The 16,981-nt window shown below is 33.9% G+C and overlaps 1 protein-coding gene across 2 annotated transcripts in view; it reads right to left on the bottom strand.

Annotated features, from left to right (window-relative positions):
• The window catches only part of LOC120771833 (dopamine N-acetyltransferase), a 64,489-nt gene extending 48,792 nt beyond the window's left edge, over nt 1-15,697 (bottom strand). The window contains exon 1 of one of the 2 annotated variants that reach the window (XM_040100074.1): nt 15,512-15,697. The gene's annotated coding sequence lies outside the window, so the exon portion shown is untranslated. The other variant, XM_040100075.1, reaches the window with a different exon arrangement.
• Nucleotides 15,698-16,981: the final 1,284 nt, after the last annotated feature.

Raw genomic sequence — 16,981 nt, 5'->3', positions numbered from 1 at the left:
TGTTAGAAAAACGAAAATCATTATATTATGTACAAGTAGTAATATATGTGGGAGTTGATACCACCTGATATTATCTATTTTTGCTAGTACCGCATACTACATATTTATATGCTCCTCGATTTCATTAAGGTACAGTACATACCATCACCAATCATATGGAGTAAAGTCAGCCGTATATTCGAAAATCCAGATGTTAGAAAAATTTCAGCTCTTTATTTTGATTTAGTGATTAGTAATGGCAGTTTATAGGTTTTACTTGTCACTTTTTGTCTGTGGTAAATGCTTTAACTTCTGAACCGATTTTAGTAAACTTTCGCACGTTGTATTCCGTTTGATCCAACTTAAAAGATAAAATAGCTTGCAACTCAATTATGTTAAGGGGGTATTCTACTCTAGAATTTTGAAAAATTAGATTTTTTTTCCATATGTTTAAAGTTTAGACTCTTAAGAACATATCCTTCAAAGGATTTTTAAAAATTAAAATTATTTGAAGAGCTACAGTTACTTTAGTGACGCAGTACCTAGCCCGGTTCGGCCGTATCGAATTTTTTAAACGCGTTTTTCACGAAACTACTTTTTTCCACACGGTGCCGGCATTATCTCAAGTTCTATACAACCGATTTACTTGAAATTTTGTGTGAACCTTCTTTATATGATCCTTTATCGTTCCCATAAGCATAGTGTTAAAATTTGTATTTTTAATATTTAAAAAAAATTCAGGAATTTCAAAAAAAAAAAACGTAAAAAATGATTTTTATTTTCAGGCAGTCGCCATTTTTCAAAACAAAAAAAAATCGTGTTCCCCGAAATATTTACTGATTAAGAATTTCCTTCGATTTGTTTTTTCAGACCACCAGGAGAGTCAGAAGCAATGTCACCAGGCTGCGCCACTTTTTTAAACCTGACTCTCCCCCCCCACCTGCAATTATTTTAATTGTTCATATTTTTTTGTAAAATTTGTTTTTCTGTATTCTTAAGATATCAATAAAAACACCATAAAAAATGGATAGTAAAAATATTAATTGCCTTTTTTTTACGACACTTTAAAAATTACCTGAAATTCATGCTTCTGGAGTAGAATACCCCCTTAAAAGTCAATACAATAAATTAGTAAAATGCCAAAATCAACAACCGCTCGAAGTATTGCATAGAACAATGCAAGATTTAAATGGCAACGATAAATTTTTCGATGGTGCAGGTGGAAGAAAACTTTTGATCATGAAAAGGATCACGGGAAATATTCTTGAAGCACCCATTTTGACTGACAATTTGAATAGAGAAATGAGTTTGTCACAAAAAACCAGGCCTACGCAGACTACAGCTTCCCACTAGTTTGACTTTCCCCATGTCTATGAATAAGTTTTAAGTTTTAAATATATTCGATTTAGATATTGAACACTGATTATTTTTTCGATTGAAAAATATTTGTATTAATCATTTTCAAAATCAAATTAAGTGCAATCGCTTGCATTATTTTAGCAGCAACAACGTTTTCGTCCTTATTTGTATATGCAGTGGCTATAATTGTGGTCATTCATAATTAAAAAAAAACTAATTTCATGTTGAATGTGAATCCACAAATTCAAAACTTTAAGTAATAAAAAGGCGGTTATTTTAAAAATCAATTTAACTACATATGTATGTACATATGTATACATCTCATCTTTATGTATGTAAGACCTCATCTTTGCTGTGCGAGTTTGTTTAAAGATCGAACGCAGAGAAAGTATAAACGAACTCGTATAAAGTAATTTTTTACCTCCAGTGCGCTCTGCCCCATCTGCAATTCAATTTAAATGGCTTTTCTCCTATTCGAAACATTATTGTGAAAATCTGTTGGCAGTGGGTTGAACACTCAGGCAAACATTCTTCCATTCAAAGGTAAAAAATACCCCACAGTGTTTTGATCCGTGTACCATCTATCACTATCTATTCTATCAACAAGTGAATGCATATTATGTTCGAAAACAGAGAAGGCAATTCGCGGTCGTTTTCGCCTTCGTGCGATTGTGACAACCGAAAAGTTAGCATTTGTAAATAAATTATCTTCGGAATATCTCATCTTTGATATTTGTTACTTGTTTTCTGTTGCCACTTTATATTTACCGACGGGAGTGGTCCATTAAATGCTAGTTCTATCATGAGAGCATGCTGAATTTTGCTACGTAGCAATTGCATTTCGCCCTCTTACCGGAGAAATAAACTGTCATCATCAAATAAACCGACAGCAACGAGACGAGCAGCCAGCAAAAACAACAAAGGCTTAAAAAGAGGCTAGAGGAGGACCATTACGATGTTTATAATTTCGAAAAGGAAGTATTTTGTAAACATGTTGACAGATTGATTTTTTTACAGTCAACCAACTCATTCCAACGGTGCACCGGTGGGAAGCGTGCCTTCTCTACCAACAACAAAATGCTATGCAAATTTTCACACAAAAGGCAAAGAGGAAAACGACGGATGTGCGGAATAAACGCAAAAAATGCTGTCAGATTGCGCATCTGATGTTTTCTTTTGCCACGGTAGACTGTTTCTACGAGGTCTCATATACATATATACATAAGTACATACATGCGTATATGTACATACTCTTACACACATTAATATATTTGCATACGTACCGGTGCTTACAAGAAAACCGCTAAAGTCGATTTCAAGTAAGTGATTGTTGTAACTAGGCAACTACTTAAATATTTAATGTAACAATGTCAGAATTTTTACAAATCGAGTTGCGAGATTATAATCATCAGCCAAGAGTTCAGAACGTCTGGTTGCAAGGTAAGATAAGGTTCTGCAAAATGAGTGGCGCCACAATTAGCAACGAAAAACAGCATTTGATTTGCATTATTAATATGATTTTTTTAGAATTTCCCAGAAAAATGCATTTCATGATTTTTTCGCAACTGTATTACCAACATCTGAGCATTGATTTTTTGGCTGTTTAATTGAAAGGAATGCTGAAATTGTTGAATAGTTTAAAAAGCGAGTTTAAGTGAAGTGGTATACAAAAAAGAAGAAAACCGAACATGCTCCGAGGAAAATACTTACATATCTTTGAAAGAAATGGACAAAATAAAAGCGTACCGCGAAATAGGGTTATCTCTAATGTGAACCAACATTAAAAACGAAAAATTAAAAGCAGTTCCAAAGTTGACCAATGGTCATAAAGTTGCCCGTATCGAATAGGGTAGAGAAAACATATGCTTAACTGGGGTCAGGTAAGTAATCAAAAAAAATTATTGCTTTGGATTTCGCTAAGTAAATTTTTACAGGTAATTGTTTCTGATGAAAAAAATTTAACGAAGATGGTTCAGATGGGTTCCAATGCAACTGGAGGGACTTACGGAAGGAACTAATCTACTCTTCTAAAATTTCGGTGGCGTCAGCCTTATGGTGTGGAATGATTTTTCTTGTAAAGATACGCTTCCACTGGTTTTCCAGTGGACATTTATGAACAATGAAGAGTATATGGGTGTCCTTCAAGAAAATCTCCTACCTTTTTCTACAAGAGAAACGGGAAGAAAGATGGCTTTTCCAGGAGGACAACGCGACTATTAATGTAAGCAGGGCAGCTAGGACTTGGCGTAAGAAGAATGCTTCCTTCCTAGAGAGCAAGAATGGATTTTTGAGAGCTTTGAATAGAGTCAGAAGAGATACGCTTAACAACTTAAAAAACAGCATTCCTCAAAGATTACTGCTTTGTTGGAAAATAAAAGAGATCCAACTAAATACTAAGATTAAAATAAATTTGGTTGAAAACAAAAAAAATACGTATTTTAATTTGTCAACTGTAGTGGTGATAAAGTTGTGTCACGGGGTGTGCCATATATACTTTCGCCCAGCATTATTACGCTCATTACTTTTTATATTCTAGCCGTTATTGCTTTCTTGCCAATATTTCATTATGCGCTTTTGTAATGAGTTTGCTGATGCTTATCTGATGAGCCCAGGTATTACAAAGAGCGTATTTCTATGTAAATTGACAATTTTTTGCGGGAACATTGGCTCATTTTAATTTTACTTAAATAGTAAGAGTGGAAAGTAAGCTTTTTAAACGGAAATTCGCATCCAAATAGTATTCTATATACCACATACATACATATGTATATACACACATAAGTGTCTATATACATCTGAATGTAATCTCTTAAATTTTTCAGCTCTAATTGGTATGTATGAACATAAGTACATACATATAAAGTCATTAGCCTAATGGCAAAAGAAGAAACATGCTCTTTCTTTTATTCTTTCTTCGATTTGTCGAAAACGCAAAGTTTATTCGAAAACTTTGAGCGAAAGTTTCGCATTCTCCTAATAGGAAAAGGGAATTGAATATGCTTACGAAAAAAGTTTTGCTAGCGAATACTATAGCTCACATACTACTTGTATAAAGTAACTGGAAACATAAAGAAAAACAAGAAAAAACGTTAACGTTCGGCTGCACCGAAGCTAATATACCCTTCACAGGTGCATTTCTTTTAGTAACTATGTGTTCAGTTTGTATAGAAGCTAAGTATATGCTATAATAATCCGATCTGAACAATTTTTTCGGAGATTATATTTTTACCTTAAGCAGTAATCCATGTCAAATTTCGTGAAGATACCACGTCAAATGCGAGAGTTTTCCATAAAAGCTCTTGATTCCGATCGTTCAGTTTGTATGACAGCTATATGCTATAGTTAACCGATCTGAACAATTTCTTCGGAGATTACATTGTTGCCTTAGAAAATAATCTATACCAAATTTGGTGCAGGTACATTGTCAAATGTGAAAGTTTTCCTTACAAGAACTTGATTCCGATCGTTCAGTTTATATGGAAGCTATATGTTATAGTGATCCGATATCGACAGTTCCGACAAATGAGCAGATTCTTGAAGAGAAAATGACGCTTGCAAAATTTTAAAACGATATCTTAAAAACTGAGGGACTAGTTCGTAGTATATATACAGACGGACAGACAGACAGACAAACTAAGACTAACATACTCATACTAAACTCAACATACTGATCATTTATATACATTGTTGTATATACTTTATAGGGTCTCCGACGCTTATTCTGGGTGTTACAAACTTCGTGGCAAACTTATTTATCCTTCGATTTGGGTTTCAAACTTATTATTGCGAGAGAAATACAATACAAATTATGAAACAAAAATTATCAATTCCAATTTTTAGGTAAACAAAGTGGTTATAATCGAAAAGTCAACCATATGCATGCATTACATAGTGGCGCATTTTATTAAAAATTCAAACAGAAAAATCCTTTTACATCGCGTGTTTCATAACGCAAAACGATGACTGCCAAGTTTTGCGAATCTTTCGATGCCTTTATCGGCGGTGATTTCGACGTCATGATGCGTATGAAGCAACGCTAATCCAACTAGTCTTTCTTGAAGCTTGGTCGTCCTAAGCCATGTTTTGATGCGGCGAAGATAAGAGAAAGAACGTTCAGAGCTCGCGTTTGTTACGGGAAGTGTGCAGAATACTCGGAAATGTGTGGATTGTTGGGAATATGTCGACATCACATTTTCTTAATGTTTCCAGTGCAGAAGTTGGAATTTCGCTGCCTTCAATTTTTTGTTGCTGCTGCCAGTGACATTGCCAGTAGCTTAGTTAACCTTTGAATTTCAATTTTTGTACGCTTTTTTCATCATCCAGAAGATTCCCGAATCTTTCTAACAAGCATCCGATTAGATCATCGATTTCGTTTTCTTTTAAAAGACTTGGTTTTTCTGGGAGCAACACACTCAATTGGTAACCATCCAAAACTTCTTGTGAAAAACGAGCTTCCAAATCTTCTTTGATGGTATCCAGCAGAGGTATGTCAGAGACCCTGTAGTAATCTTCGCAAGTTTTCACGTCGTAATTTTCGTGTTTCGTTTGTCGACCATATGTTCGCTTCGTCAACATCCAGTTTTTCCGCCATTTTCTTGGCTTCACAAAAATTGACGAAAATGAAATGGGTAACTTGGGCAACTTATAGTTACTATACAGATGATTCCGCTCAGCTGGGCATAGCGTGATTCTATTGGACAGTCAAGTTGAGGCGTTTTTGGCGAGATAAACGGATTTAAATGAAACGTCACCATGCGTCGAGTGTTTTTATACTCAATAGTACCAATTGTACAGTATGAGACATATATATGTATATGTATGTATGCCCGCAGCGATATCGAAACTATGGGGCATTCGATAGTCGCAAGCGGCATCTTGTCTATATGTTTTTTGTGGTTCGTGGTGTCAACTGACGCTAGGTGACACCACGAACTAGTTCTAGTTTTATTTCCCTTGGATCCCCCACTGGTTTATGGCGCATGCGTTTGAGAAAATCTGCACCACAAGTACTATAATTTGAACGATTCTCTAAAAGTAAGGTTTGCCGAATCGAAGACAGCTATTTTTAACTTTTAATTGTTTTTATCAATTTCATTAAATAAAAAGTAACTCTATCTTTTCGAACGAAAACCGTTGACAAGGACAGATAAGATAAGTGAAACTAATGAGATATTAAAGCAAGACACCAAATCTTTCCATAATTTATCAGATTTTGCTAGAAATTTTATTAGTACTTAAAACTCGTTAACTTCGGTTGCACCGGAGCTATTATACCCTTCACAAATACAAATGATTTTATATAGGAACTTGATTTTGATCGATCATTTAATATGACGCTATTGCTATAGTGGTTCGATCTGAGCAATTTTATCGGGAATTGGGCTGCTGCTATAAACAATAATTCGTGCCAGACTTCGTGAGTATGTGTCGTTAAATAAAAGAGTTTGTCATACAAGAACATGCTCTCGATCGTTCAATTTGTGTGTCAGCTAAACCCTATAGTGGTCGGATATCGGTGGTTCCGAAATTATCAGCTTCTTGGAGAGAAAAGCTGCAAAATTACAATTCAATATCTCAAAAACTGTGGGATCAGTTCGATTATACAGACAGAGGGACACATGGACTAATTCGACTAAGCTCGACATGCTGATCGCCGTTTCTTCTGGGTGTTACTAACTTCGGGGCAAACTTAATATACCCTATTCAGGGTATAAATACATATATATGTACATATTTAAGATAAATTACAAAGTGATACTCTAGAAACTAAATTGTAATGGAAGGAAAAAGCATAACATACAAAACTGACATATTTATATGTATGTATTATTCCTTTTTTACACTCTCGCACAATTAAATTTATTTACGAATATACATACTAACATAAGTCATGCTTACTTACTACTTGCATCTACATAGTACATATAGTACTTACATACTTATTTGTATATGTGCACACCTCCGTAAACATACATAGGTAGGTACATACATTTGTCAAAAAAGCGTTTCTTTTTTTGCCAAGAATAATTAAGCATGTATGTATGTATACCGTATATGTAAATAAATATAATATAAGCGAGACACAATAACTATAAAAAATATTGTAAACAAATTTGGTGTTTTCATACATATGTACATAAGTACATACTATAACTAGTTGAATAATTCAGTTGAAGAATTTCTTAGCAAATACTTCCTTTTAGAAAGTGAAAGTTGTCATGCAGTAAAATTATTTAACTGATCTGGAAGGAAAAAAATTTAATTTATTATTTGTTTATACATTTATATAATATATACAAGTCAGGAGTTTTATATTGTATTCTCACTTTAGTAAATTACACACAAACATATGTATACATTTACATACATATGTATATGTATGTGTATATTTACAATCATAAATTGTAAATCAGAATATACTACATATGTACTACATACATACTTATGTCTAGGCCGTTATAGGTAATTTAACAACTATTTAGTACGGCATGAACCTCAATCCAATTATTTTTGATTTCTTTTGTATCACCTAAATGCCAGAAAACGAAAACTTACAAAGAGTCGTAACTAAGTTTAAAATTAAGGTACGTTAGTTGAGGGGACTCATGTATCTAGGAACAACTGTTGGTCAAAAATCTTACAGTGAGCGTATACCCTACCTGTAGCCAAGTCAACCAAACTTGCTGGAAAGAGTTTTTTTTAGCGTTTCTTCATACACTGTGAAAATGGGTAAAAAACAATAGTAACCATGACCACTCTGCATATAAGTATGTATGTACGTATGACGGTTTTGTTGAGGACTACTAAAAATGCGATAGCTCACTGGACGCAGCCAAGAGGCACAGAAGAGCTTTATAGACTCGGGTGTCATAATTAGACACCCACACTAGAAAATCAAATACGTATATATATATATATATAAAGTTATCAGAATATAACTATGCATAAATAATGCCTTCAAAGTATTCTACTTACTCGTATAATGAAGTATGAATCATATCACGCCCCAAAAATTGTTGAAATCAGGCTACAACTTTTCAAGGACCCAGACACCAAATATGTGCTGCCCATATATGACTGAATTCTACCGAACATAGCGGTCAGTATTGAAATTCGGGGAAAATATTTTTTATGACGACGTATGCCCTTATGTCTTTAATGGTTCAATACTTACCTTAGCCCCATATACCTAATATAAATCATTCAGAGCTTCCGGAAATTTCAACGAAATACAAAATGAGCCTCTTTGAAATAACAGTCTATCCTTTTGCCTAAAGTGGATGAAATCAGCGCAACAAGCTTAACAAATATCTGAAGGTCCTACTCCTTGATTTTCCATTTCTCTTTTTTTTTGTCCAACGTTTTATGATTGTACGTTTTATGATGTGCACTCAGCGAATCGTACAACTCTACCAGAAACTCAAACAAACGGTAAGCACTTGTGATACAACCCTGCGCTAACATGTCTTCAAACGCATGTGCCATAAAAATATTTCTTTCTTGGTGGAGAAATTAATATTTCGCGTCAAAAAACGTTCCTTTTATATAAATATTTTTCTATAAATTACTTTAATTGATTTTAAGTCCTGTGTTTTTAAAATAAAAAAAGTAAATTTGTACTTTCTTCTGTTTACCTTTAACCATTCACAATAGTAAAACCGATCTAGAATATTCAAAAACTAAAGATAGCGACAGGGGTATCAGCATTCTATCTTGAAAGAATTCAACTTGCCGATATCGGACCACTATAACATATAGCTGCCATATAAACTGAACGATCGGAATCAAGTTCTTGTATGGAAAACTTTCACATTTGAAAATGTATCTTCACCAAATTTGGTATAGATTATTTTCTAAGGCAACAATGTAATCTCCGAAAAAATTGTTCAGATCGGATTACTATTGCATATAGCTTCCATACAAACTGAACATATAGTTACTCAAAGAAATGCACCTGTGAAGGGTATATTAGCTTCGGTGCAGCCGAAGTTAACGTTTTTTCTTGTTTACATTACCTTCAACTATTTTTTCAAGCAAATGTTATCCTCAGAGATTTAAGTCATTTTAGTGATATACATATGTACATACAATACATACATACATATTTATGTATTCAATCTGATTGAAAATATATATGTACATATACTCATTAGGCTTATCCAAATAGAGTTAACTGCTTCTTCTATCCCGTTGACCCTGGTTATTTCTGTGAATGACCATGAACTTACAAACTCACAAAATCAAATACATATACTTACATATGTATGTACATATACATAGTATGTTGGAAGCAACCAACCGTGGAGAAAGTGTACAAGCAACCATTTATTTTCACATACATATGTATGTATGTATATGGTACCGTAAGTACGAGTAAATAAAATCACACAACCACATACATACAAATGTATGTACCCATGCCCATACAAAGCTTCAACACTTGGCAGCTCACATTCCAAAGGATCAATCTGCTTTATTCGATACAATATTAATCCAAGTGAAATAATTGGAATAACATTGTAATCCAGGATTGGGCACTTCAAATGACGGATATTACATACATACATGTGTCTGGTATGTACGTATGTATGTATATACATACATATGCCGCAGTAAAATTAACTAGTTTTAGATTACTTTACAACTAGTAGAAATACATTTTCTTGCTCAAATAGTTAGAAAACGTTTTTTATCAGTTAGAAACCCATAAATCTCATACCGGTTCAAAACACATGTTGATAAAATTTTTAGAGCAAAAACATCAGCCGACCAATATAACTCATTGGAAACCGTTCTATACATAATTTGTAACCATGTCAGACGCACTAAAAAGCTCGACACTTAATCTAATCTTATCTTAGCTATCTACTTCTACTAGACTATACATATATGTATGTATGTATGTACTTGTATGTATGCCGTACGGGATGTGAGTGCAGGTTAAGATTCCATATCGACTAATATTTTTATTCAAAATAAAAGTTTTTATAGGAAAATGTTTCTGGATTAGAGAGAATTATACTAATCTATTAATTTCCCTACTAGGACACGAGTATGTAATTTAATTATGTACTATATGAAGTACAAACAAGCCAGTATATACGAATGTATACTTATTTGAAAATAGAAATATTTGCGTCAGTCGAGCCCCTACAGGAAACTTCTGATGGGTTCACCATTACACCTATATTGGTTATGTGAGATGGGAGCTTTAATTAAATTATAATATTTTTAGTTAATTTTCATTTTTATTAAGGCATTTTTCAATTGTGAAATACTCATGAATTGGAGTATTATGCACTCAGGGTTGTTGGGAGCAGTCAGCATGAAATTAAGTACAATTTTATTTCAAAATTCCTTATATTTTTGATGCATTGTTTTCTTATATCTACATATGTATGTACTTATTTTAATCAAAAGTTTTACATTTATTAAAGAAATCAAATTTATATTATATACAGCGAAAAACACTCATTTGTGAAAAATGTACAGTTAGAACAGGCAATTTTCAGCTATAATAGATTTATGGTCAGCGATGTTCGAGCGAAAAGCTTCCTTCCAAATATCGATGTGTTAAAAAGAGATGAAAAGTCACACATTTATACGTGTCTTTACATCAGTTTTGGCACACTACCTTTAAGAAAATGATAGAAACTTTGTTCCAAGTAATGGCAAAATTGTTTCAGCTGAGGCTGTCGAATCACCGATACAATGAATGTCACAGTTCTCTTAGGGGCTTTAATACTTGTATGACTTTGGCACGTGTATGCGTGTGTGTATGGGAGAGTGCAATGTGGTCAGCAATCACGTGCATGGCTGATCGAAATGTAGCAGATTGATGAGGAAGACGGAGTGAAAAAGAATTAATAAATAAAAGAGCATTGATTGAATCTGTATAAGGACATGGCATTCGAAGTGCTTGCATTATAGCGACAAATTAATTGAAAACCAACACTTGATATGTATGTTTAAATGCTAGCGTATGTATATACATACATATGTATATATTTTAATATTGGTGAAACATGTGTATCAGAAATGTTGCTATTAAAGTCAGACGAGTGGTACAAAATTAAAAGTTCCTTCAGCTGGTCAAAAAGGCTTTAAGGCTTGAAAAAACCAAAGGCACAAAATCTTAAGAATAATGGTAAACAAGGAAGGTAAAGTATTGCCTCCGCAAGGGTCGATACTTTGGAGCAAACACTCTGTTCGAAGCATTGCCAGTATTCACTCAATCCAAAATCCAAAAAAAATAAGCTTTCGATATTTTTCTAAAAAAATACTTGCATAACAGAGTAATAACATAAATATTTTTTAATAAAAAATATTAGAATTGTTTTCTTGACAGTCACTACCTATTCTTGCTGTATACATAATTTCTCCCCAACACTTAAAAATAAACAATCATACGGAAATGACTTGTAGTTCGGACAGTATATCGCCAGACTTGGACATAGCAAGAGGGTGTATGGAGTTGTATGTACATATATTTGTTGTGGTCGCGTTGGTTGTTAGTGGTTTCCGAATTGCCCAATACCACCTTGCCTGCGATGTGCTCAACACTCATGACTCCGTAAAAGTTTAGTCAAATTTCTTTCGTAATAAAAAGAACAAGTTTAAAATTTAACCAAATCATCTGTTTCCATTTATTAATATCATACCGACATGCTTATCAGAAAAGGACTTCGATTCCCTATTTACAAACCAACTCCATTTAAGTTGAAGTTTTGAAACTGGTAATGATATGGTATGAATAAGGTTTTTGGAGAGGCTTTCTTAGAGGTGTCTAGGAACCTATTTTTCAGAGTATCAAACGAAAAAAAAATTTATTTTTTTTTGATCCACCTTAATATGCATTGATGTTTGACGATGAATATCTCGTAAACGCTTAACTTAATCGAAAAATCATATGAGACCATTTTTATAGAGCAGTAAATTTCCTACAGAATTATGAGTTTCATCATTCATAATAATTTTTTTTCATTGAGTTATAAAATTCATAAGAAATAAAACATTTTCCCAAAAATAATCAAATTTTAACTGTAAATATCTTTTAAACGTTTGGGTTTACGAAAAAATCTTAAGAGACCTTTTCTGTAGAGCATTAAATTTCCAACAAAATCTTAGGAACAAGAAATCAAATCAATTTCAAGTAATTGGAAGCGAGATATAAATTTTTCTATCTGATAATAAGAAAAAATAGAAAACTGTATGTAGGAAGACCTTCCCGTTACAATTAAAAACTCATGTTTGGAGAGGCTTTTTTAGAGGTGTCTAGGAACCTATTTTTCCGAGTACGAAACGAAAAAAAAAATTTTTTTTTGAATCACTCTATTGAACTCACTTATGGAAGTTTTATTACCACATTTTACTTCTCGTCAGCGAAAATTATACTTAAATCATCCTCAAATAATATTATATGTTTAGGACATAACTCAAACGAAGAGGCTATATTTATAGAGTCAATGTGATTTTTTATTGAGCGCCAAACCATTAATATATTTTTATAACATTAAAGAAAACCTATAAATCTGATTTCATTAAAAACCACATATTTTGAGCAACCTAAAACATTATAAGTACATATAGAACGTATTGTACTTGAAAGGACGCAAACACCTCAAATATCAGTTATATGGCGGCTAAGTCAAATTTTCATTGGAAGTTCTTTATATAAGGATGTGGGACCAAGGGAAGTATTAAGCTGATTCATCCCATTTTTAGACAAGGGTACATTATTATCAAAGAAACACCTTATCCGAATTCCAATAACATATCTCACACATTAACCGATATATACGGCAAAAAGAACCATACGCACTGTGGTCCCCATATTCCGTATGTGGGGGCTTTAAGAGTAATAATCCGATTTTGACAATTTTAGATCATAGCATACCTCAAAAGTAAAATTTTTTCGAACTTTTATTTGAATATATTCATTGGTGCTTGATTTGTGTACCGGAAAGTAAAATAATCATATGGAATTTAAAATTGTGTTATATGGAAAGTAGACCTATTATGCTCTCTTGTATCATCCTGGGTGTAAAATTTTATGACTCTAGATTTTATTATCACGCTATTCGTAGTAACAAAAGTAGGCGTTTTTATAGGATTTATCTTCAACGAATTCGGTTATTGTAACTTTAGCAATGTGGTTTATATGTACATTAAACCTATCAGTTGGCGGCGGCCACGGCCATTTTAACGAAATTTTTAGCCCGCCTGTGCCCCTTGCTGCTGCAAACCCCAGTTCGGCATGGTAGAAAATCTTGCGAAATTCGTGGAAATGCACTTTTTGAAAAAATGAAGCTTTTGCTCCTCCTCAGTCATTTGCGACCTTAGCAACTATAGACATTTTGGGTTGCGCTAGTCCAACGTAAAAACATTTCGCCTGCATCATTGATAACTACCGTCGACTAAAAAAATGGAGTTGCGCATAATTTTTATAAACATACCTAGGAGGTACTTTCGATCCTTCCACACATTTGACGAGATTTCTTTCAATATAAATTATAACATTTTTCAATTTTATTATTTATTCACCTTTTCATGAGCAATAACTGAATCGAATTAATTTTTCGTTTAAAAGTTTGCAGCTGTTACACTACTCAACAAATCTGAAGGAAATATTTTCGACTGATTTCTAAGAGGCCTTGTGGGGTATTGGAGGTGTCCTGATTACGAATTGAGTTCCAAAATTGTTTATCACATATACCCCTGCACTATTTCAACACAAAAAATCTACGTTTTATAAAACTTTTACTAAATTTTCGGTTTTAGCAACCCAGCAGGGTATATTAAGTTTGTCACGATGTTTGTAACACCCAGAAAGAAGCGTCGGAGATCTTATAAAGTATATATTTAAATGATCAGTATGTTGAGCTGAGTCGATTTAGCCATGTCCGTCTGTCTGTCTGTCTGTCTGTCTGTCCGTCTGTCCGTCCGTCTGTCCGTCCGTCTGTCTGTATATATTCGAACTAGTCCCTCAGTTCTTAAGATATCGTTTTGAAATTTTGCAAACGTCAATTTCTCTTCAAGAAGCTGCTCATTTGTCGGAACGGCCGATATCGGATCACTATAACTATAGCTGCCATATAAACTGAACGATCGGAATCAAGTTCTTGTATGGAAAACTTTCACATTTGACAATGTATCTTCACCAAATTTGGTATAGATTATTTTCTAAAGCAACAATGTAATCTCCGAAAAAATTGTTCAGATCGGATTACTATAGCATATAGCTTCCATACAAACTGAACACATAATTACTAAAAGAAATGCACCTGTGAAGGGTATATTAGCTTCGGTGCCGCCGAAGTTAACGTTTTTTCTTGTTTAGATTGGCAATTTCAACTGAACTTAGTAATAGCGGCGCTATTTGTTCAAATTATTTATATTTTCTTTAATTCTTAGTTTAATTGAGTTTTTTAGTTCGACCCGATTGAATGGTTTCGCTTCAATACACTTTGAGGACAATTAGGTGGTGATCAGACAATATGCAAAATACTCAGCAAAGTAAAAGAAGTTGGGAGCGCAAATTGAGATTTGACATGGTAAAGAAGTTAAAGCTTCTGCTGAAAAGTATAATTCCTTTTAGCAAAGCAACATATGTAGGTAAGATCGCCGACTAATTGAAAAGTTGACAGCAAAAAAATCGTTTAAATTTGGGCGAATCAATGTTAACAAATTAATTAAGAAAATAGGGTCACTTTCAAAAGTGCAGGTCGAACAGCTGATTTTGAAGTTTGCGATTTTTCACTGGATTTTTCGGTTTTCGAGCATGTCGCAAATTAAATAAATTCTTATAAATAGACAATATCTGCGTTTGCACTTATATTACCAATAATGTCAGTGAGTTATATACCAGTAAATCAATACCGTTAAATTGCTTACTTCCTCGAACTTTGAAATGTGTGTTTATGCACTTATATTTTGAATTTATCAGCTGCGAACTGAGATACGTAAGCATTTTAATGATTTCAGTTATTATATATTTCAAAACATTACCGCTAATTGGAGGATGATGATTTGTCACTTTTGTCATACACAATTTGCCACTTTGTAGCACTTAAGTAAACATTTCAAACAACTCATCAACGTAAAAACTTCAAAATATGTCAACACTACTTACCCGTCCGTAAAATATTCTATATGCAAAGTTGCTAATACTTACATAACTGTTTAAATGAAAATGAAAAGGTAACGGTTTGCGTCAAATGGCAACGAAATATTTCGAAACAAGTCAAAAAGCTTTAAAACACACAATTAGATTTCAGAAATACTACCGATGCGATGTACTACCAAGGCGCCGAGTTTGATACTAAAATTTTTGTGAAGTAAACAAACCAATTCAACCTCACAGAAATGAAGCAGTGCCGGGCTGGGTGATAAGCTTTGGCCCAGCAGTTGGCATTCTCCATTAGAACAAGGGATGTCTGATTACGGCGCTGATAGTAAAGTTAGGCACGAAATGGTTGTATATGTATACTACATAGTTTTCATTCCACCACCCAAGCGACATTGAGCAGAACTCAAGTGCTCTCTCGAAATGCTCGAACGCGCCTCACTAAAACGCGGACTTCACTCAATTTGCATTCCCCAGTATGTTAAATGATAAGAAAGCCATCGACAATTTAAGTTGACAAAAAGTTCTGTGCACGACAATTCACTCATACATACAGACTTAACATGTGTAGGGAAATGATTTTATCAGCATAGCGAATGTGAACATTAGATAAGCTCAAGTGTTGTGTATATACATATGGCAAAATAATTCTCATAGTTAGGTAATTTAGCGATAAGTGATTCGAGAAGTAATACAGATTGGTGGAAAGTGTGTATATACAAGGTCTGTCGCAAAAGAAACAGAACTTTTTAAATACAACTATTTCTGGTGGCGCCACCTATTGGTGGGTATATGAAATAAAAAGTTTGATCTCTTGTGGACATTTCGTAAAAATTTGAAGACAATTGGATAACTACAATCGATGTTATCGATCAAAAAGTGACAACAGCTTTTGGTCATCGGTCGTAAAATGCATTTTGAACAATGAGCAAATATTAAATTTTGTTTTAAACTTGGAAAAACGTTTACTGAAACATTTCAAATGATGAAAAAAGTTTATGGTGATCAGTGCCTGTCCCGGAGTAATGTGCATGAGTGGTTTAAGCGATTCCAAGAAGGTCGTGAGGACCTTTGTGACGATCAGAAGTCGGTCGTCTTTAGAAGTCAAAAATAAAGACAATGCTGATTTGTTTTTACGATTCCGAGGGTATTGTACATCGAGAGTTCGTCCCACCTGGCTAAACGATTAATGCTGTGTTTTGCCTTGGTGTTATGAAGCGTCTTTTGTCACGCATTCGTCGTGCTCGACCACAATACCGCGCCTGTTGCACGATAATGCGCCGTGTCATCGCTCGACGCTTGTCACTGATTTTTTGGACAAAAAACTCCATATTAACCATTAATCACTCACCCTACTCACCTGTTCTGGCACCCTGGGATTTTTATCTATTTGGAAAACTTCATTCGCCCATGAAAGGACACTGGTTTCAGGACATTTCAGCTATCCAAAAGGCGACGACCGATATTCTCAAGAGCATTCCGAAAAATAACCTTAAACACTCATTTGAAATGCTAATT

The sequence above is a fragment of the Bactrocera tryoni genome, chromosome 3 (genome assembly GCF_016617805.1).
Source record: "Bactrocera tryoni isolate S06 chromosome 3, CSIRO_BtryS06_freeze2, whole genome shotgun sequence".
Classification (NCBI taxonomy): Eukaryota; Metazoa; Arthropoda; class Insecta; order Diptera; family Tephritidae; genus Bactrocera; species Bactrocera tryoni.
The sequence above is the reverse complement of the archived record's forward strand: the minus strand, read 5'-3'. Positions and strand labels throughout refer to the sequence as shown.